The 13,165-nt window shown below is 54.6% G+C and overlaps 1 long non-coding RNA gene and 1 other non-coding gene across 2 annotated transcripts; one reads left to right on the forward strand and one right to left on the reverse strand.

Moving 5' to 3' along the window:
* Window positions 1-7,766: 7,766 nt before the first annotated feature.
* Window positions 7,767-10,232, reverse strand: LOC123521197. Its single transcript, XR_006679667.1, has 2 exons — window positions 10,174-10,232; window positions 7,767-8,941 (listed from the first exon to the last, which is right to left on the reverse strand). It is a non-coding gene; the product is annotated as an uncharacterized LOC123521197 (long non-coding RNA).
* A 1,459-nt stretch (window positions 10,233-11,691) lies between these two features.
* On the forward strand, window positions 11,692-11,829 carry LOC115867955. Its single transcript, XR_004045350.1, has one exon. It is a non-coding gene; the product is annotated as a small nucleolar RNA SNORA70 (small nucleolar RNA).
* The last annotated feature ends 1,336 nt before the right edge of the window (window positions 11,830-13,165 follow it).

Genomic DNA, 13,165 nt, shown 5'->3' on the forward strand with positions numbered 1-13,165 from the left:
GACATTCAAACCAGACTCAGAAGAGGACGTGGATTGTTGTTAGGGACAGATAGGTCTTGACTGAAAGCAGAGAATACCAGGAAGAGGTTTTCTAGTATTCTATTGACCATGCAAAAGCACTGGACTGTGTAAATCATAACAAATTATGTATCACATTGCAAATAATGGGCATTCCAGGACACCACATGGTGCACACGTCGAACCTGTACATGGACCAAGAGGCAGCCCTTTGACCAGAACAGTGGGACCCTGCATAGTTTAAAATCAGGAAAGGTGTGTGTCAGGGTGTATCCTTCCACCAGGCTTGTTCCATCTGTGTGTGGGCAAATAATTTGAAGAAGAATGTTGCATCAAGATTGTAAGAAGAATCATTTATAACCTGTATCCTGGGGATGGCACAACCATGCTCGTTGAAAGCACTGACTGATGAAGATCCAAGCCTTCAGTATGGTTGACAACTCAATGTACCCCAAAAAAGACCTCCAACTGGACCACTAAATAATATCATGGTGAATGGAGCAAAGATTGAAGTTCTCGAGGATTGTACCCTGTTTGGATCCACCGTCAATGCTCACGAAAGCAGCAGTGAAGAAATCAAACGGTGCATTGCATGGGGCCAATCTGCTCCGCAAGGCCTCTTTAAAGTCTGAAAAGCTGAGCCGTTACTTTGAGGACTGAGGTCTCCCTGACCCAAGTCATGGTCTATTCCATCGTCTCAAATGTATGTGAACACTGGACAATTAATAAGAAGGTCAAAGGAAGCCTTTGAATTACAGTGTTGTCGAAGAAGGGTGGCGGGATGATGGACTGCCGGAGTGCTAACAAATTTGTCTGGGAGGCAGTGCAGTCAGAACGCCTCTTAGAAGCAAGGATGGCGAGACTTCGTTGCCTCACACTCTGAACAGATTAGCAGGAGGGACGGGCGCCAAGAACAGGCCGTCCTGCTTGGTAGAGGGTCCGTGACAAAGAGGAAAGCCCCTCAGCAAGATGGACTGATGCGCTGGCTTCGAGGTGACAATTGTGAGGGTGACGCGGGAGCAGGCAGGGCTCCCTTCTGTCATGCTGGGGGTCACTGTGACTTGTAGCCTACACCCGGCAACAATGACATCATTTGATTATGGCCCCCCAAGGGGGATGGACTACCTGTTGATGATGCAGATAAGGTGTATAGCATCCTTATAAGGGTAGGGCCATGCAAATAAAGTACATGGAACCCTAACTAAGGAATAGGCTAGGTTTGCCATCTTTTGGGCCGAGAGAGAGAGAGAAAGTGAGAGAGAGAGAGAGCCTATCCCAGACCAGAGAGGACCTCACTACCACCCAAAAGAAGTAACGAGGTTAGAGCGGGTCCTTTGGACCTGGAGTCCCTGTGCTGCTACTGGCAGGAGCTATCCAGTGGGCTTCCAGGCCCCTGGAGTGCCAGAGTTGAATCCTGTCAGACAGGAGGCTCCCTGGAAGAGTAAGTCTCCTCCAGGGACTTGGCAGAGCTGGGCTACCAGACCCACGGAGCTCGAGAACTGAGTGCCTTCAGGCCAAGGCTTACCTCTGGACACTCACTGGTGGCGCTAGAGAATTTGTAACGCTCACCCAAAAAGGACAGAGGCTGGGCTAGCCCAAGAGATCCGAAGGGCTGAGGTGCCGTGGGGCCGCCAGCCAGGGAAAAGCTTGTTTGTGGAGATTGTTGAGAAGCTGTCCTGACTGAAGAACTGTATCCCAAGGCCTTCCTGATCCTGAATTAAAATCGGTTAGCTCTCTAATAAAACCCACGAACTATTGTGAGTCTGCTCTGTACGTTCTGCATAGCCATTGCAACACAGTAAACCCAACAGCGTAGGAGAGACTACTGGGTCAGAATTGGTGTTTAAAAAAAAAAAAGGTTGGAGAGAGGAGATCTGTCTGAAGTCCACTTCATAGGGATCAGCCTTGAGCAGTTGCTCTCGACTCTCCTGACCCACTGGGAAGTTAGGGGAGGTCCATGTCCCTACCCTGACATTTCCACGCATGTCCCCACCCCAGGAAGCCCAGCATCTGTCTGAGTGACTACCCTGGCTCTATGGAGAGAAGCTGCCAAACCTTGGACAGCTCTGGACACATGTCCCACAGCTCCATCCTCTCTGGAGTGATGGAGGAGATTGGGAGCCCGTGGCTCAGCACTGGGACCTCCTCCCTCAGGTCCAACTGGTCCCCTTGTGCCCCTCTCCTTCTGGGGGCAGCCTTGCTCCACTCCTGCTAGGCTGGTCTCCTCATGTGGCCCCAGCAGCCGCTCCTCTCCCATCCGGTCCCAACTAAGTGCTGGTGTTTACTGTACACTACGTACCCTGTACTGCCTAGTGGGCACACTGTGAAGTCACTCATGGGCCTACGAGGCAGGTGCTATGACGACACTCACTCCACCCATCTGGATTGACAAGAGAAACAAAGTCATAAATACTCATATGTGTAGAAGAAAGAACTTTATATGCAAGAGCAATTGAATATTGAGAAAACATCCCAGCCGAGTCCAGATCAAGTCCATAAGTCCAATATTAGCCCATAAGTCCAATACCAATTTATAAATTCCTCTTCAGACTCACACAACACATGCAATGACGCCAAAGGCAGGACGATCACAGGCCAGATCCAGTGGCGGTAGAGGCATCTCAGCGCTAGCAGGGGTCTCCATGGGGTTCTTCCAGCTCCAGGCCTCCAGCTGCCATCAGTGTAGCTCCATGTGTCTTGTCTGCAGAAATGTCTGTCAGGGAGTGAATCTGCGTCCTGCCTCCAGTGAGCTCTTTATCTCCTCAGTGCCTCCAAATGCGGTCCTTAAGCTGTGGCCTGATTGACAGGCTACACTCCGCCCCTTCACTTTTAATCCTCTCAAGTTGACAGCAGATTATGGAACTACCACAGCCTGTGAGGAAAACTCAGTTGAGAAGCTGACTGGTTCCCAGAAGTCACATGGATGGTGGTCAGGTTTGAAGAGGCCGTCTGCTCCAGAGCCAGCCTCACCACTCCCAATGGTCTGGTGACCCATGCCCCGAAGCCCAACCTGGCTTGCCTCTCAGGAGAGGCTGCCCAGCAGGGTGCTTGAGGGCATAGGCCTCCTGAGTTCACAGCCCACCTCCTACTTGCCCTGGGTAGACCTGAGCACCTCAACTGATCCCTCTGCACCTCAGTTCCTTCATTGCTGTCATCCGAACAGGGGTGGCACTGGGCAGGGGTCCCTGTGCACCCAGAACTCTCATCCCAGGGCCCTTACCCTCTCACTAAGGTCATTTTTGGTCTGGGCACACATCTGGTCTGATCTGCAAGGCCCAGAGAGGATCACTGGTATAATGCCAGGCGACCATTTGTAGTGGCCAAACGGAGTTACTGTTCTCAGCTGCTAACGGCAAGGTGACCGGTTCAAGTCCACCCAGAGGCAGCTCAGCAGAAAGGCCCGGCAAACGGCTTGAGAAAAATCAGCCACTGGAACCCTGAGGAGCAGAGTTCTACTCCGACACAGGCAGGCTCGTTGTGCGTCAGGATGGTAACTGGCACGGCTTCTGCCCAGAGAAGAGTCACAGCCCCAGAACCCAGCCTGCTGGGTGTCCTGCACAGCGGCGTGCAAGGGCAGAGCCCTGGAGCTCACTGCCCTCACCCTGCAGCCCATGCTAGGCCCCTCCTGGCCCCCAGCACCACACCGCGCCCTGTGTCTACTGTCTCTGCACTTGTACCCCATCCCTGCACCGCCATCGTCTCCGTGAATTTTGTTTCCCCACCTGTGAGCAACCTAAAGGCGAAGACTCACTCATTTCCATCTACTCACCCCACCTACCCCCTCCGCCAATTCTGCTGGCCCTGCTGGCTGCCTGAAATAGGCTTGAAATGAATGGAATTGGGCGGGGCACCTTAGATACTACAACTTGGAGGCTGTGCATGAAATATTTGGCCTTACCAGGGTTGAAAAAAAGAAGGGTGGGAGACAGGGAGGGCGTTGTAGACTTTGATGCAAAAGTATGCGAATCACTGGGCAGTGACCTGCAGATGTGGGAAGGAGCTGAGGAGTTCAGAATCCGGGGTCTGGTGGCTAGCTCTCTGAGGGGCTATGCCTGCTGTGGCTCGCAGCATGCCAGCAAAGGCTGGACACCAGTGGGGGATTGATGTCTGGCTGAGAGCCTCCGTGAAGCTACTCCCACCCAGGCACCCGCCTTGGGGAAGGGCTGGGGTAGAACCCGAGCTGCAGACTCTGGACACAGCTCTGGGGCCCTAGACCAAGCTTGCTGTCTTTCCTGGGCTTTCAAGATGGGCCCCCCACCAGAGAGACCCCACCACTCCCAGTGCTGCGCTGTGCTGCCCTCCAATCCTCAGACTCCAGTGGGTGAGCAAGCCAGGAGGGCCGGGAGACCTAGGGGCTTCCTGACACCCCTAGATAGCCACCCCTCTGGCCCAGGTATCCTTACCACCCTGCATCACAGTCCTGAAACAAAAACAAAACCTCACTGCCATCCAATTGATTCTGACACACAGCAACCCTATAGAAACAGAACGGATCCTTTGGGTTTAGGAGTTGGGCCGCTAACTGCAAGGTCAGCAGTTCGAAACCACCAGCAGCTCTGAGCAAGAAAGAGGAGACTTTCTACTCTCATAAAGAGTCACCGTCTCAGAAACCCACAGGGCAGTTCTACCGTGTCCTATAGTGAGTGAGAAAAATCTGTACAGAAAGCCTCCCTTTTTTGCCCTGGGAACAGCTGATGGGCTCAAACTGCCGACCGTATCATTAGCAGCTCGATGTATAAATCCACTATGTCACCAGGGTTCCACATGTCACAACCAGTAGATACCAAACGAGGAGCTCTGGCGGTGGCGTGGGCTATGCCTTGGGGCACTAACTGCAAGGTCAGCAGTTCGAAACCACCAGCCACCCTGGAGGAGAAAGAGGAGGCTTCCTACTCCCGTAGAGACAGTCTGGGAAACCCACAGGGGCAGTTCTACCCTGTCCTACAGGGTCCCTACGGGTTGGAATCAACTTGACAACAGTGCATTTGGTCTGGTTTCAGGAGACATCCAGTAGGAGCTCCAGTGGCACAGTAGCTAAGCACTCGGTTGGCAGTTCAAATCCACCAGCTGCCCTTCAGAGAGAAAGAGGTGGCAGTCAGCTTCCAAAAAGATGAACAAACAAGCACAAGGGGCTACCGCGGTCGGGTCGATTCCGACACATCGTGACCCTCCATACGGGTTGCCAGGACTGTAAATCTTTATAGTCTCCCAAGAGGAGACAAGTGGGTTTGAACCACCAACCTTGTGGACCCTACAAGGAGCCCACAGCACCACCATCCTGTGGGGCAGCTGCACTCTATCCCATAGGATTGCTGTGAGTCAGAATCAACTCAGTGGCAACAGGTTTTGCTTTTATTTACATATTGTTTGACACCAAATAAGTGTTTTTGCTATCAGGTGCCATCGAGTCAAGGAGGAGGGTTTAACAGCCCCCATGGAGTTTCAAGGTGATCATCTGAAAGCCACATCCCTTTCCGGTAGAGCAGCTGACGAATTTGAACCCCTGACCTGTTGGGCTAGCCGTTGACCGTGGCACTACTGCGCCGCCAGAAAACAATAACTCACTGCCGTCAAGTCAATGCCAACTCACGGCGGCCCTCCCATAGCAGACCTGCCCTGTGGGAGTCTGAGCCTGTCACCTTAGAACTCCTCTTTCTCCTGCGGAGTGGCCGGTGGTTTGGGGCCCTGTGGATAGCACCCACTGCAACACCGGGGCTCCTAAAGAAATGGCAGGTATTCGCATCAGTAATACTCCTGGGCAGCCCTGAAAGAAGCAGGTAGGGTTGCCATTGTCGCCCGCAGTTAAGGAACCTAAAGCCCAGAGAGGGTTGTGACTCATCCCAGGCCACACAGCCTGTGAGGACAACACCGGATCAGTAACCAGGTCTCCAGGGTTGGGGACGAGGCACCATGGCAGCTTAATGGGGTGGCGCCCCACATGGTGTTCCAGTCCCAAAGGCCACGCTCCTCTTGCAGGGAAGCTGTGGATAAGAGGCATCTGAATAGAGAGGTGGGAGTCTGGGGGTTGGGGGTGGGGGTGGCAGTGGGGGTGGGATGGGGTCAGGCTGGACCAGCAGGGATCAGCCAGAATCTCAAGGACCTTTGAAGGCAACCCAAGGCCAGGGTTCCCACAGTGGCAGGTGGGCATCCAGCCGGCCAGGCCGGCCCGGGCTGGCACCAACTCAGGAGGGGGTGGGGGACAGGGGTGCCAGCTCTCACCCTTCAGCGGGCCAGCCAGCTGGGGAAGCTTAATTAGAATTCCTCAGCCCTCCATCCCATTTCCTTCCTGGCGCACAGGACAGCTAATGGCCCCTTGTCGTCTGTCCACTGCCAGGGTGCAGGGGCTGGCCTGACAGCTCCAGGCCCCGAGTGGAGGGAGGGGGGCAGTGACCTAAGGAGTCCAGGCAGCTTGCCTCTCCCCTGCCTGGAGCCGGGAGCAGCACCTCCACCCCCACCGTGTGACCCTAAACTTCCTCGAGTCAGAGACCATCTGTCTGTGGGTCTGTCTGTCCGTGGCCCCAGGGGCCGGGGAGCTGTTGGGTGTGGACAGACAGACACAGGCTGTGGGAAGCCGAGGTGATTAATGGGTGATGAAAGCCAGACTCTGTCAGGAGGGGGGTGGGGACAGAGAGGCAGAGAGAGGGCTGTCTGTTTTGTGCTTGGCTCAGCTTGGAGCCTGCAGCAGCCCCGGGGGAGGAGGGTGGAGGCTGCAGAGGGTCCGGCCCAGCACAGGCCCCACTTGGAGGACACCCACCTGGCTTCCTGCCAGCCTCTGCCCTGGAAGGCAGCCCTGTGAGGAACTTTCTCCCAACCCCCAGGGACTTGCAGTGACCCCGGGATGCCCTCCTTCCAGAAGGCCTTCCACTGCGGGAGGGTCAGCGAGACCATGGCCACCATCCCTCTCTCCCGTCCTTTTCTTCCCTGTCCCGGGGGTCCACACCCTCACCCCACACACCTCCAACAGAGACACGCCCACAACCCACCCCACAACCCCAAACACTGCCCTGGGGGCCTGCTCAGCTCAGAGGTCAGCTCGAAAACTTGGTCAAGTGTGACTCCATCCGATGCCCCGCTGTCTCTCAGAGGATTTAAATGAAAACCAAACACCCAAAGCTCCCAACACAAAGTCAAGAGAAGCAGGCCAGAGAAGCGAGCCTAACCCTGCCTCATTCCCGAGCCAGACAACACCTGGAGATGCCAGAAGACACCCGCTCCACACTATTCACTCCCCAAGGTGGGCTGTTCCCCTCCCTTACCAAGGCAGGGGTATGCAGAGGGAGGGCCTGGAAGGAGGAAGGGATTCAGAGAGAGCAAGTTGCTCTGGGAGAGTGCACCCCAGGAGCAAACTTTGCTGACTAAAGCTTTTTGCTGGGTGGCGGGGAGGCCCCACCAGCCTGCCTGTCATCAGAGCAGAATGATTTTCTGGTTTCTAAGGTTGCTCTCTCGTGCTGTGGGAAGGAATACAATGGCTCCCCTCTCGTCTCTCAGACCCCATATCTGCTCTCCCCTGGCATTTTAGAAACAGCCCTTCGGAAGAAACGGAGGTTCTGTGGGTGACCCACCTGACACCTCACTCTCTCAGAGGGTCCGTTGCAGATCCTGGCCCCCAGTTCTATCTGAATCAAAGCTTTTTGTGCTTCCCTTCACGGCAGGCCCGCCAGGGGACGGATGGACAGATGGACAGGAAAACCCGGCAGGCAACATGTTGGAAGAATTAGAGAATCGCTTTAGAAAGGGCGGCATGTGGGAACGGAGGAAAGTTGGGGTTCTTTAATCAATAAAGCAGAAACAGAGCCGTGTTCCTCACATCCACGCTGGACTCCCAGGGGACACCTGGCCAAGTAACCCAGCAAACCCTTAGGGAGACAAATAGGAAATTCAGAAACGCCCCTCCCAACCAGCCACCGGGTGCTTCTTCCTGGGACCCATTCAGGAGCCTGGGACCCCAGCTCCGGCCTCCTGCTGGAACAGAGGTCAGATCGGTCATCTGTGAGGAAGTGGGAGGTGGTGGCCATCAGGGCGCCACTCCTGTTGCTGTCCACAGCGCAGGGGCTGTGTGATGCAGGCCCCCTTCCTCCGCTCTGGGAAGCCAAAATGTCCTTGGCCCCAGCCAGCAGCCTGGGGTGTGTTGGTGGCCATGCAGGCGGGGGAAACCTCCCGGTCAGCCTGCTGGAGGGGCTTCGCCGCAGGGTCATCTCCACACTGAGCCCCTAAGTCATGCCGTCTGCAGAAATTCACAGGGGCAGTTCTACCCTGTCCTGTGGATGGCTGAGTCAACTGAGTAAATTGTGATGTAAACCAATTCTTTCCTTTCCGCTCCAGGTAGGCTCCACCCGGTTTCCTGTTTTAGGGTCTCACACACAGCACCAGAATCAGTCTCTTCTTCCCTCCCGCAAGCTCTGGGGAAGCGTTCTCGGCCAAGTGCATCCGGGTTGTGGCAGAACCCACTTCCTCCACTGCAGGACTGAGGTTCCCCTCCCTTGCAGGCTCAGGCCAGGGTCCTGGAGCAGCTGTCTGAAGTCCGTTCTCCACGGCCTTCTCCATCCTCACATCAAGGGCACATCAAATCTCCCTTTGGCTCAAATCAAATCTGCAACCTCCCAAGTGTTCCCAGGCTTGAGCCCATTGTTGCAGCCGCTGTGTCAGCCCGTCTTGTGGAGGACCTTCCTGTTTGGGGCTGCCTCTCCACTTGACCAAGCATGATGCCCTTCCCCAGGGCCTGCTTCCTCCTGTCAACACGGCCAACGTACGGGAGATGGCGTCTCACCATCCTTGCCCCTGAGGCGCATTCTCGGGGAACTTCTTCCAAGGCAGACCTGTTTGTTCTTTTGGCTGGTCCATGGCCCTGTCGATATTCTTCACCAGCACCACATCAATTCTTCTTCGGTCTTCTGCCGTTCTTCCAGAAGACAGAGAAAATGCTCTGCTTTTAACAGGGTGCAAGCGATTGGGTCAGACCCACTCAGTCCATCTCCCTTTGGATTAACACTGATGAATAGCCTGAATTAAACCCTAGGACCGCCACCCTGGACCCCCGCGCTGCCATAGACTGTAGCAGACCATGGGTTTTGCACTCAACATATCCAGGGATGAGGGTGGAAAATCTTGGGATCAGACTGCACTCAGGATTGTGTCTACCACGGGGAACAAAAGTTTGTCATCTGTGAAGTGCTAGTTGGAGACTTAGACTCAGCACGGGGCTTCGTTCTAAGGAGCTCTGGGGAAAGGGTGACACTGGGCTGTGGGTGCTGCTGAGGGAACCTCCTCCCCCTCCTCCTCTGCTTCTTCTTCCTCCTCCTCCTCCTGCCCCTCCTCCATTGGGCCAGGCGCTAGGCTTTTTCCTGGCCTCAGGGAAGAGGCCTGCTTCAGCAGAGCCCTGAGAGCCTGCTCCTGTCCATGGCCTCCTTGGCCTACAGTCAGACCCTGCCTGCCCTCTGCTCCTCGCCCCCCTCTCTCTCCACACTGCACCCTCCATCGACCTAGATGCACCATTCCCCATGGCTACTCCTCCCTCTGCCTGCCACAGTCTTCGAACGGGCCCACCCCTTTATCCCAGGGAACACCTTCCAGGCCTTGTGTACAGACCTTACTGCAAGAAGAGGCTCCCTCAGAGGTGCCTGTGATCAGCGGGGAGCTGCAAAAGAAAGGCCTGACAATCTGCTTCCTTAATGATTCCAGCCAGGAAACCCCTCTGGGGAACGGGTTTGCACTCTGGAACCCTGGGGTCACCATGGGCTGGGTCTCCTGGACAGCATCAGTTTGGGGGGGGGGGTGTGTGCGTGTGTGTGTGTTTCTGTGTGTTGGTTTCTTTGGTCTCGTTACAAGCACAGGATGGGGTCTGTGCTGTTCCAACACCCACTCCGGCCGGTCATGTAGTAGAAACTCAACGGACCTCTGTGGTAGTTTTCTCCGGGAAGCTCTCTGTGCCCCAAACACAAACATGTGTCACCACCTGCCCCCCACCACCGCCCCAACAAGTGGAGCGCCCCCGTCACTCGCCCCCTCGGCCAAAGCAGGGGGCCGAGTGTGAGTCCATTAGGACAAAGTGCCACCTTGACTCTGCTCTGTCCCTCACCACGCTTGTCACGCCAAAGATCCCATGCCCAGGGGGCGGTGGGTGTCGTGCCACCCACCAGACTCCCAGCCCCACCACACCTGGACTCAGCTCAGCCGGCCTCTCTCCGGGTGTGCTTGTGTTAGCTCTCCTCTTTGTCCTTCTGGCCCTGACTTTGGGCCTGTGTTCTCACCCTCAGGGGACCCGCCCACTTCCTCTTGGGAGTCCAGCCGAGGACAGTGTGGTTGAAGAGCATTCTAATCCCAACCCCAAAGCTCTGAGAGGGGGGGAAAAATGACTACAAACGTTGGAATGTGGAGCTTGCTGCTTCCTGCAAAGCATGTTGAATGAAACACGTAACCAACAGCTGCAGTGCAGAGAACGGAAACTCCGAAGGGTGCCAGGGCTCCGGCTCCTCACATAGCACAGCCGGAGCAGAACAAGCTCTTTATTTCGACCCAGCCCGCCGTCCTCCATGCCTGCTCCCTACCTGCCTCCTTCCAGGAACCAGACCCATCTCCCAAGGCTGCCCACTTATTTCAGACACTCACAGCTCCCCTGTCATCCCAGACTCTTTTTGTGACTGGGGCTGGGTGGGGAGTAGGGGAGGGAAGGAGGTGGAGTGGGGCTAGGGGGAGTTAGGCTTGCAGTTCCAGCCAGCTCCCACAGCAGAGCGTTTGAGTATAGTTACTGAAGGCTGCTCAGGGCAGAGGGAGGGGTGATCAAAAGGCCCCAGGCCCAGAGTTGGGAATGTCTGAAGATCGCTTTTCCCTGAAGGGAAGACACACTAACATTTTCTAACCTCTCTTTGTTGAGACCGAGCATCTACGGTGGGACTCCTGATCGCAGGGGCACGCTTCAATGAATGTTTACAGCTATGCAGGCCGCCCACCCGGAAGCCTGGATGGTGCAACTATTTCATGTGCTCAGCTTCTAACTCAAAGGTTGGAGGTTCGAGCCCACCCAGAAGCCCTTTGAAGAAAGGCCCGGTGATCTACTTCAGAAAAATAAGTAAATCAGTCTTTTGAAAAACCCTGTGGAGCAAAGTTTGACTCGGATGCACATGGGGTTGTCATGAATCGGCTCGACAGCAACCTGGACTAAACATGAAACAATGTCCGGGAGCCCCTTCCCAGTAATATCCCACCCCACCCCCCTTGAGGTAACCCTTCTTGCGATTTCTCTACCATCAATTAATTTTGCCTGGGATTGAACTTCACTTGAATAATTTTTTTAATTGCATGCGTTCTTGTGACTGGCTTATTCAGATCCACGTCATATCTATGCGATTCATCCAGGTACAGACATACTAGCCTCCCCATGGCACCTACTATGTGCCAGTGTGGTGCTGTGGAGTACTCAGTAGGGCTTTTGAGATACAGCATTGGTGACTCCCACCGAAGGACTTTTCTGGGGGGTCTGAGTCCGAGAAGATGGGGGAAGATCCTGCTAGGACGATATGATTCGGTCAAGAGTGCCAACAAGGCTCATTGTGATTGTGAAAACCTAAAACTCTGGTATGGGGACTGGCCAATTTTGTCATCCTTGCAAGTAAAAAACTGAGCCATCTCAGAAGCAGAAAGGGGGTGGGGTGGTACTACCATCAAGAAAGAAGAGCGAGGCAGCCAGTTGAGCCAACTGTCCTCTTTCCCGTGGGGGCTGGCTGGCATGCAATGGCTGCTAATAACAGCTTCCTGAGTCAGGGATGCAGCCTGGTTGGCACGTATAAGCCACTCGAAGGAACCTTGGAGACAACCCTTGGCTGCTCTTTGATGTCTCTGGCCTGGCTACTTTCCGCTGTCCCGGACCAAGATTCCTGACTGAGATTTGAGGTGCTTTGGGAGAACCCCAAGCCACCATGGCTAGGTCCACATCGGCCAAGTGTTCATGTCCATCCGCACCAAGCTTCAGAACAAGGCGCGTGTGACTGAGGTTTTATGCAAGGACAAGTTCATGTTCCCTGGGAGCCAGAAGACTCACATCTCTAAGAAGCGGGGCTCCACCAAATGTATGGCTGATGAGTGTGAGGACCTGGTGGCTGAGAACCACCTCATCCCAGAAGGTCGTGGAGTCGAACACATCCCCAACCAGGGCCCCTTGGACAAGTGGCAGGCCCTGCATTCATGAAGGCCTTCGTAGCCCTGTGTCCTTCCTGACCTGTACCCAACCAATAAATTGAACTTCCTGACCGGAAAAAAAAAAAGAGATAGGAGTGGGATGCATCCTTCATACCCTAGAGATAGATCCCTGAGCATTGAACCTTTTTGATCCTGAGACACAAGAGAAGTGGCAGAAGAGCAGCAGCAGTAGAACCGAGAGTCAGAGGGGCACAAGGCAGAGGGGTCCTTCCTGGTCCACAGCAGTGAGTCCAACTGGGTGCTTTGGGGCAGGAAGCTGATTTGTGAAGTAGGGTGCCTCCAGGCACTTAATTGGAGGAGTTAGGTTTGCTGTCCCCCAGAGCTAGAGCTGGGTGCCTATGTTAGTCCAGGTAGACTAGAGCAACAAATCCAGGGCACTCATTTGTGTCTAGAAAGAGCTTTATAGGCAAGAGCAATTGAATATTGAGAAAACAGCCCATCCCAGTCCAGATCAAGTCCATTAGTCCGATAGTAGCCCATATGGCCAATACCACTCTATAAACTCCTCTTCAGACTCACACAACACATGCAATGATGCCAAATGCAGGATGATCAGGCCAGTGGGTGGAAAGTCTTGTGGATCCAGTGACATTGGAAACATCTCATTGCTGGCAGGGGTCTCTGCATTAGGGTGGGTCCATGTGTCTTGTCAGCTGCTGTCTCCCAGGAAGAAATACCAGATTTCCCCGAAATCTCAGGAGAAGGCCATGCCCACACAGAGGCCTCATTGGCTATGATCTGGTTGACAAGCTAGACTCCACCCCTACACTCTTAGTCCTCAAATTGACAAACGATTATATATCTACCACACATCCCAATTACACAGATGCAATTCCTCAGGCACAACTCCTTGGGGACCACTGCTCGTTATCTGAAGAGACAAGTCAACAGCTTCATATACACCCGACATGTAGGGAGGGGCAGTGACAGGGCCAGCACAAGGAACACTCCCATT

This window comes from Echinops telfairi, unplaced genomic scaffold, assembly GCF_000313985.2.
Source record: "Echinops telfairi isolate 266 unplaced genomic scaffold, ASM31398v2 ScPeMD7_7475;HRSCAF=8513, whole genome shotgun sequence".
Taxonomy (NCBI): Eukaryota; Metazoa; Chordata; class Mammalia; order Afrosoricida; family Tenrecidae; genus Echinops; species Echinops telfairi.